At 38.6% G+C, this 10,244-nt stretch overlaps 1 pseudogene; it reads left to right on the top strand.

The window, feature by feature from the left end:
• The first annotated feature begins 9,313 nt into the window (after positions 1 to 9,313).
• On the top strand, positions 9,314 to 9,393 carry LOC131439715 (U4 spliceosomal RNA; annotated as a pseudogene).
• Positions 9,394 to 10,244: the final 851 nt, after the last annotated feature.

Below are 10,244 nucleotides of genomic sequence, written 5' to 3' on the forward strand. Positions count from 1 at the left end.
TTTTCTTTCGTCTAAAATTTTCAATTTAAAACGATTTTTGGATGTTAAAAATAAATCATTTTTTCATTTAACTCTTTTGTTTTGGAGATATTTAATGCGTATTGTTTGATAAAAGCTTTAGACCTAATCGTTTTTAAGAGGTTACTCATGTGCCAACATAATCCTGACACATATCCCGGGATATAATTCAAACTATCAAAATAATGGACAGGAAAATTTTCATTTTGTTGAATTAAATAATATTTACTAAAATTTTCAATGGGACGGTCGTCTTCCTCTTGTAAACGATTGTTTATTTGTTTCATTGTTACCAACACTCAATGAATTATTTGTTTTAATTACTTGACTACAACCTCATCTTTCTCTGACCTTTAAAATGAGGTTTAGTTTAAACAAAATTTGAATGCCGATATTAAAAATTAGTGTGTATAGAAGCGAATAAGGAATACAAAATCAATACGATTCAAAACTTTACAGTTATAACGAAAGATGCTTCATCTGCTACATCTATGAACATTACAGTTATAACGAGAGATGCTTCTTTTCATCTTTTCTCATCCACGCATCTGTTTCACGAATAATAGAGTTGCCTCCTATAAAATCCAACCAAGTAGCCTGCATTCACTGGAGTTGCTCTTCTAGACATAGAAAAAGCATTCGACAGTGTCTGGCAAAGCAAAGCAAAGTTTTGACATTACATTCCTTTTGTGGAATTTGGCCTTTCTGTTTCAACAGACTTCGCAGCCGATCCTTAGTGTACAGAATCATTGCATGGCTGGTACTATGGATCCTACTGACACTAAGGTGGCACAAAGGTTTAATAGCAAAAATGTCTGATTTCCAGTTTCCTATTTATTTGATCAAAATGATTCAAAATTATTTAATTGGTCGTACTCTTCAGGTTAGCTACCAGAATTGTAAATCTGAATTGCTACCCGTACGAGCAGGTGTTCCGCAGTGCTCGAGCGTAGCTCCAATCTTGTAACAGATCGGCTGAAAAGTTCGTATCGTTTCTATGAGAGGGCGCCACTAGAATTAAATCCATACCATTTTCAGTTAGTACCAACCTTCAAAAGATACGTGTATAAATTTGACAGCTGTCTGATTATTAGTTTGTGATATATTGCATTTTGAGTGAAACTACTTTTGTTATTGTGAAAAAAATGGAAAAAAAGGAATTTCGTGTGTTGATGAAACACTACTTTTTGATGAAAAAAAGTGCCGTCGATACCAACAAATGGCTTGATGAGTGTTATCCAGACTCTGCACCGGGCGAAGCAACAATTCGTAAGTGGTTTGCAAAATTTCGTGCTGGTCATATGAGCACCGAAGACGATGAACGCAGTGGACGTCCAAAAGAGGCTGTTACCGATGAAAACGTGAAAAAACCCAAAAAATGATTTTCAATGACCGTAAGTTGAAGTTGATCGAGATAGCTGACACCCTAAAGATATCAAAGGAACGTGTTGGACATATTCTTCACGAATATTTGGATATGAGAAAGCTTTGTGCAAAATGGGTGCCGCGTGAGCTCAGAATCGATCAAAAACAACAACGAATTGATGATTCTGAGCAGTGTTTGGATCTGTTATATCGAAATAAAACTGATTTTTTTCGTCGATATATAACAATGGACGAAACATGGCTCCATCACTTCACTCCGGAGTCCAATCGACAGTCAGCTGAGTGGAGTGCACGCGATGAACCGAACCCAAAGCGTGGAAAGACTCAACAATCGGCCGGTAAGGTTATGGCGTCTGTATTTTGGGATTCGCATGGTATAATTCTCATCGACTACCTTGAAATGGGAAAAACCATCAACAGTGACTATTATATAGCGTTTGAAGGACGAAATTTCATAAAAAAGTTTTGTTTCATCAAAACAATGCACCGTGTCACATGAAAACCATGCTGAAATTGAACGAATTGGGCTTCGAATTGCTCCCTCATCCACCGTATTCTCCAGATTTGGCCCCCAGAGACTTATTCCTGTTCTCAGACCTCAAGAGAAGGCTCGCTGGTAAAAAAATTAGAAGCAATGAAGAGGTATTCGCTGAATCTAAGGCCTATTTTGAGGCAAAGGACAAATCGTACTACAAAAATGGTATCGAAAAGTTGGAAGATCGCTTTAATCACTGTATCGCCTCTGATGGCAATTATGTTAAATAATAAAAACGAATTTTGGAAAAAAAATATGTGTTTCTATTAAACGATACGAACTTTTCAGCCAAACTGTTTTAATATTTTCACTTCTGATCTTCCAAATCTACCCGTTGGTTGTCAGAAGTCGCTATTCTGTGACGACACTAATCTGTTAGCCACAGGTAGAAATCTAAGAGTGATCTGCAGTCGCCTACAAAGAAGTTTAAATATTTTCAGTGATTATCTGCCAAAATGGAAAATTTTACCAAATGCAGTAAAAACGCAATTAATTATCTTTCCTCATAAGCCAAGAGCTTCCTTTCTTAAACCAAACAATAATCACATTCTCAAATTGAATGGTTTGGAATTGACATGGTCTGATCAAGCTAAATACTTAGGTTTAACGTATGACAAAAAACTCACTTTCACTTTCACATTGAAGGAATCCAGCCAAAGTGTAATAAATATATTAAATGTTTATATCCTCTTATAAACAGACATTCTAATCTCTGTCTAAAAAACAAATTGTTAATTCATTAACAAATTTTCAGACCAGCCATGCTTTATGCAGTACCAATTTGGTCAAGTTGATGTACCACTAGGAAGAAAACGCTTCAAAGGATTCAGAATAAAATTCTGAAAATGATTTTGAAGCGTCCTCCCTGGTTTAGTTCAAATGAGTTATACAGACTCACAAATATAGAACCATTAGATGTAATGTCCATAATATTATAAGCAAATTCCGACAAAAATCGATGCAATCTTCAATTGAATCGATTCGCTCTCTGTATTAGTTAGTAAGTTAGTATATAAGTTCTTTTTCCCCATTACACAACACAAGTAGGTTTAGAGTTGCGGAAGCCAATGATATCCTCATGGTAATAACCAAATCATATATATATATATATATATATATATATATATATATATATATATATATATATATATATATATATATATATATATATATATATATATATATATATATATATATATATATATATATATATATATATATATATATATATGTATATATAAGGGCTGAAAAGTCAATACTTGTGGCTGAACACCCAATTTAAATCTTCATAATTTAATTTTAACTCATATTCCGATAAATAGTTATTTAAAAAAAAGTAGCCTGCATTCGATTTTCGCATACTTCACAATTTACTATCGGTTCAGAGTCTTTCAATATAAAATTCAATAAGGATTAATTAGAGTTGTGGGTAAGGAGAATTAAGTATATTCTCTGACTTTGTATACATGTGTACGGTACATAGTTAGTTTCTTTCGGCATGTTGGTTTAGACATGGCACTTCGCTGCAATAAGTGTAAGTGTAAATAGCACTAACTTTACGTCTGCTCAGCGGTTTACGTTGGACCGTTAGGTGGCGTTAGCAGTTGAACATAATCTGCTGACGCACTAATGAGCCGAACGCGAAACGAAGAAATAAAAAAAATAGTTGCAATAAGTTCATTTTTGAAGCCTTTCCGTGTAGAGTTCTAAAAGATTGAGCTTTCACGATCCAGGAAATTTAGAATAAATTCCATCGAAAGTGTTCTGTTATAGGTTTTACACGCGCATCCATTATCATCACTGACAGTTGCCTCATAGACTTCGTTAAGTTCTCTCTTTTGTTTTCAACGAACGTAAACAACGAATTTGTAGAGAAACACAATGGAAAAAAACCTATTTTAATCCACCTAGGGGTGTAATTATGCCTTTCTCATATCTCTCATATTTTCATATACAAATGTGTGTCATTTTTAAAAATAGCAACGCAATCATTCCAGCGCCGCTCTAAGATTCCAATACCACTATTATAGAACGATTTACCTTTTGTCTCAAAATAAGCCTCAGTTTCAGCGATAACCTCTTCATTCTTACGAAATTTGTTACCGGAGAGCATTTTTTCAGTTCTGCGAATAGCTAGTAGTCGCTGGGAGCCAAATCTGGCGAATATAGTGGATGTGGGAGCAATTTGAAGTTCAACTCGTGTAATTTTGCTCTTGTTTTGATTCATCAACACGTTCTCGATTTTGATCAACAGTGAGCAAACGTGGCACCCACTTTGAACAGAGCTTTCTGATAGTCAAATGCTCATGTAATTTAATGACCTCTGAATAGCCTGTATATCCGAATGGCATGTATTGCCGCGCAGTCCGAGCGGCGTGCGTCGAGGATTGGAGGGGTGTTTTTTCTCAATTAGAAAATAATAAATTTTTTTCTTCTGTTCTTTAAATTTTTATTTACTGTTATTATTTCACAATTAAGATTTTTACACAGTGGCAGCAAACTACACAATGGCATCAAATTTTCCTCAAAAACCGTTATTACTCGTTATCTTTTTTCGGTAGCACTAAAGTAGGTCTACGCTTCTTGTGCTGTATGCTTAGTTCTCGAAAAATAGCTATTATCTTTCAGTGAATGTTTCTTCTTCCACTTACTACCATCAGGCTATGTGCTGACAAATCCGATATTAACTTTTATTTATCTCTATTCAAAACTGCTTTCATGCTTTTCTGTCAGCCGCATTTAGCGGATTCTTTTCTTATCACTATTCAAAACTGTTTTCATGCTTTTCTGTCAGCCACATTTAGCTGATTCTTTTCTTACAACGATATTGTACGCGGATTGGTGCTACTTGAAAAACAATTATTAACACAAGAACGACCTTTTTCTTTTTAGTGTGAATCGCGCAATGAATAATATTGTTATTTCGTCCTATAGTTTCACAGGCTACGCTCTAAACTATGACGTCCGTGACTTGCGGCTACTCTCCGCGAACTCTTTGAAACTGACTAACTTGTCTACGGGTCGACGCCCGAGACTTACGGATATTTTCCGCGAACTCTCTGAAACTGAACTGGCCGCTAACTTTTCCCAACTATAGGTTTTTAAGCTCCTAACATTTACTTTTGGGTGAAGCCCGAAGATGTTAGTACAAGCTGAGCTTGCGATTTTAAGTAGAAAGTTCATCCGAATTTCTCCCGAAGTTCTACCAAAAGCCAAGACCACTGTCGCTATGCCAGTGCTCGTGAAAAGATATTTTTGTTGTTACTCGTTGCGGTTACGCTGACGTGAAAGCTTGCCTGAAAGGTGACAAGTTTTTCCATAACGACTGGGTTGCTATTCTTGCAATGCTGCAAGTTCAATGAAGTTCAATGAAAGACTTTGGTGAGGGCGCTGAACCTCATACCCCTACAAAGGTGTGTGAGTAATTTTTAGCTCATATCTTAACCAGTAAAGCCAAAAAAGATCTGGTAAGTCTAACAGGTAGGGATATTTCTTCAAAAAACGCTTGACAACAAAAGAACATTTAACTAAATATTTCGGATTACTTTCCAGGGTTAATCAAGAAAATTTCCAACTCGGGAGGATCCTTCATCACATCAGTGTAAGACAGTAATTCACCTTGCCCTCCCCACCGGACAAACATCTGCTACGATTTAGTAATGAGACTGCGGAGCCAAGCCTAATTCCATCAACAACTGTCGATCTAAATTAATTACATAAATCCATTCCTCAAATCACTAATCAAACCGATCAAGGTCAAGAGTCAAACTTGACAAACTGAATGCTAAAGTTCTTCGACAACAAGAGAACATATCTCGTTCCAGTCATGTTCACATTCCAAATAGTCTCCACCTCTATGCGCGAGGCTCAAACGTTTGTGGACTGCTCGTTATTTTGAACTTGAATTGAAATGAAATAAAAAAAACATCACAATCATACCGAACACAGTTATTCAATGCGTTTCACAATAATATATATAAACAAAAAGAAAATACAATCTTTATACCCGGCGAAAGACCATGATTTGGTAAAAACCGGGTATAAATGAATGTATTAAAAAAATATAATCTTCGTAATACGTAAAAAAATCTAAAAAAATTAAACTAATTAACTAGATATCTGCTTACAAAACGGACTTTACGTGTGAAATACATAACTTTTTAAACTCCACTAATGTCGTTGCGCGTTTGATCTGTCTAGTCATCAAATTGAAAAAAACTTATTCCCTTGTACAATAATGAGTTTTGCGATCTGGCTAACAAAAAGCTTGGTGTTCTAGCATCAGATGCGTTTCTAGTATTGTACCTATGCAAATCAGTTCCTTTTTCAATTCTATAACACCAATATCGAAGCAAGATACCATTTAAAATTTTGAAAATGAATACCATGGTTAAATAGTAAATTCTCTGTTTCACTGAAATAGGTCAGTGGAAAATCAAAGGAAGTATGCATTTTAAAATCAATCATATGATTTTTGTTCGTGCATACAGAAAATGTTACATCCGCGCGCCATCTGATTGTCGTCGCAGAGAGAAGATCTCAATACCTCACTCGCCATCTCACGTTCATCGATCGTCTCACAGAAACATAAGATAGGACAGCCATGATGGACAATCTGTGTTTCCGGACACACCATTATAAAAAGGGTCGCCGACCACATAAAATTCTCTTATTCGTCAGCTGATCAAGGAAGACGTTAACCCAGCGAGTGAAATGTATAGAACAGTATGTAAGGCAGAGTGCGCGAATTTAACCCGTCACATCAAAATTTGTTGAATTAATTATAAATATAAAGTTAGCTAAGTTAAATATAATATAGTAGTTTTAATGCAAAAGGTGAGAGTGAAGTCAATAAATTAAGCTTTCCGGGAATTACTGCACCGGATCATCGTCGAATCTCCGAAGTCCATCAGTCCCACGTAGAAGTGCATAAACTGCAGCCACCGTCCACTATCGTCGCTCTGTAATGAAACCGTAAGTTCTTCTGCTGTTCTCCTTGTGCTACTCGACATTTGGTCCTTCGAGTCGGATAAGCGTCGAACTCCGTTTATCCACCATCGTGACGCTCGCTGCGACGCCGTTTCGTCCGCCATTCTTGACACTCTGTGGGACGCTGTCCGCCATTCTACTAGCTATTGATCTGGAATAAGACGTCATCGGAGAACAATTCTTGTGTGATAAAATTTCTACTGCTTTCGCCGAATCGAGGATTGCTGCTTTAGTTTCATAAATACAAGGCATGCTAATTGCCTGTACAAGGTAATTAGGGTTTCAAAATTCACATATTGCATCGTTTGAACTACGCGGTCTTCTGTTTTCAGAACCGGTAAGTTCCTTATTTGGTGCTAGTGTCAACGCTGTCGGTAGTAACGTTTCACTCCTGATAACTTAACGGAAGAAGGCAGTTTAAACAGCATTTGAAATATCTTCGGCGAAAACTACTAGTTGTTGCTGAAATCCAGATCGCCACCAGGAGACGGAGAAGGAAATTCGTTGCATTTGCATTTTATACAAGGTAATCAATTGCCTTTTAAAGGTAATTAGAGTTCCACTACATTTAACCCATTAAGTTTGGGCTGCGCGGTCATTCACTTTGCAGATTCGTGTCACCGTGAAAATGGCTACCGATCGGCGTATTAAGGGGCTGAAGCTGAGGCAGAGAAGTTTGCTGACGTCATTCAACGCCATCACGAAGTTCGTAGACGATTACGATGAAGAACATGACGCCGATGAAATACCTGTTCGCCTAGAGAGCATCATAAAGCTCTGGGCTGACTTAAATACGGTCCAAGCAGAACTGGAGTCTCTCAACGAAGCCAGTTTAAATGAGCAGCTGAAGCTACGCATGGACTATGAGTCGGCCTATTATCGCAGTAAGGGATATCTGCTGGCAAAAAATAAAATCAATGCACAGTGCGTATCTAGTTCTGCATCAACAAGTCGTGTCCCTCCGTCGGTATCGCAGGTGCGTTTGCCCGCCGTAAAACTTCCCGTTTTCAATGGAAATCTTGACAATTGGCTAAATTTTCACGATTTGTTCGTTTCGTTGGTGCATTTGTAGTCGATCTCGCAAATATTCAAAAGTTTTATTATTTGCGTTCGTCATTGTCGAGCGATGCCTTAAAATTAATACAACCCATTCCACTGAGCGCAAACAATTATGCGGTTGCTTGGAATCTACTGATTGAACATTATCAGAACCCCACTCGTTTGAAACATACACATGTTGATGCTTTGTTTGAATTTCCGTCGCTACGTAAAGAATTTGCTTCTTATTTACATTCGCTGGTAGAGAAGTTTGAAGCCAACGTCAAAGTGCTACAGCAACTAGGGGAGAAGATCCAGTTTGGTGACATACTGCTGATTCGGATGCTGAGTGTTTTCCTCGACCCAACAACTAGAAGAGACTGGGAAGAATTTTCATCGACGAAGGATGCGATTTCATTCCGAGACCTGACGGCATTCATTCAACGCAGATTCACTGTGCTTCAGAGCATTCAGGGTACTACGGTAGATGTTTCCATTTCCGGTCAAGTAAAAAAACATAATCAACGACCAATCACAAGTAACAATGCTACACAGTTCAACGTTAGGAAATGCGTCGTTTGCAATGAGCACCATCCCGTCTACCAGTGTACATCGTTCTCCAAAATGAGTCTGGAGGACAAAGATAAGGAAGTTCGACGTCATCATCTTTGTCGGAACTGTTTGCGAAGGGGCCATCAGGTGAAAGAATGCTCATAAACTAGGGCTTGTCGTAGGTGTCATACTCAACTTTGTACGAGTTCACCAGTTGCTAACTCAAATATGAAACCACATAACGTCAAAGATGAGAAGTCCTATCCACTGATACCACCAGCATTCAACCCTCTGCACTGGTGTCAGCATCTTTAGTCGAACCAGCCAGCTTCGCTTCTGCTAGTGAAGAGAGAAAGACAATTTTACTTGCTACTGCTGTGATCATCGTGGTCGACGACAATGGAAACAAGCACATTGCACGTGCGCTGTTGGACTCTGGCAGCGAATGCTGTTTCGTCACCGAGTCGTTCGCTCAATCTATCAAAGGCAAGAGAAGGAAGATCATGCTGATATTGGTCAATCATCAACGCTAGCTCGTTATAAATTACTATCTACAATTCGCTCTCGCACTGGAAGGTATTCGACTAATCTGGAATTTCTAGTTCTTCCGAGGATTACCATCGATTTACCGTCAACATCAGTTGATGTTTCGTAAACTCCGTTCTTGGCTGGGTAGTGTCAGGAAGGTCCACAACAACTCGTATTGTTTCGAAACTTACTACCGTCAACGATGTTCACCATTTACTAGAGAAATTTTGGTCAATCGAAGAAGACAACGTTTCACCTTGTCATTCTAGCTTTGCGCAGTGGCGATATCGTAACAAATGATGTTCAACCGAGGTGCGATTATTGATAGTTGAAAACCTTGCCATTCTGTTGAAGAAGTTGCCTGCGAAGAACATTTTCGTCGTACCGTAACCCGCAACTCGGAAGGGTGATAAGTTTTTCGTCTACCACTGAAGCAAGACGTTCTAGCTACTCTCGTCGAAAACCGTCGAACCGCTCTCCGTTATTTATATGAGCTAGAATCTCGTCTGCATCGTAACTCCGATTTGCATCAACAGTATCGAGCCTTCATCGAAGAATATCATTTCTTAGGACACATGCAGCGTGTGGACGAGAACGACACAACTCCGCCTGTATGTTACCATCTTCCGCATCATGCTGTATTACGTGAAGATAGCACAACAACTAAATTGAGAGTGGTATTTGACGCATCGTGCAAAACCCCAAACGGTCCATCACTAAATGATGCGCTTATGGTTGAACCAACCGTCCAAGAAGATCTTCACTCAATCATCATGCGCTCTCGAACTCATCCAGTCATGTTAATAGCAGACATCAGGCAGATGTATCGCCAAGTACTGGTTGGCGAGCAGGACACCTCTCTGCAGAGGATTGTCTGGCGCGTTTCTCCCGACAGTCCGATGGAAACCTACGGTACAGCCAGCGCTCCATATCTTGCTACGCGATTTCTTCAGCAGCTGGCCGACGACGAACACAACAATTATCTCAAGACAGCCGAAGTTCTTCGCAAAGACTTCTACGTCGACGACCTTTGTTCGGGTGGACGAAACATTCAAGACTCGTAAGCAACTTATGAACTGTTACCGAAGGGTGGATTTGAACTTCGAAAATGGGCGTCCAATGAGCCAACAGTTTTAGAAGGTATTCCGCCTGAAGATCGGGCTCTACGAGAGACAGTTGACCTAGACCAAGATAAATG

Source organism: Malaya genurostris, chromosome 3 (assembly GCF_030247185.1).
Source record: "Malaya genurostris strain Urasoe2022 chromosome 3, Malgen_1.1, whole genome shotgun sequence".
Lineage (NCBI taxonomy): Eukaryota > Metazoa > Arthropoda > Insecta > Diptera > Culicidae > Malaya > Malaya genurostris.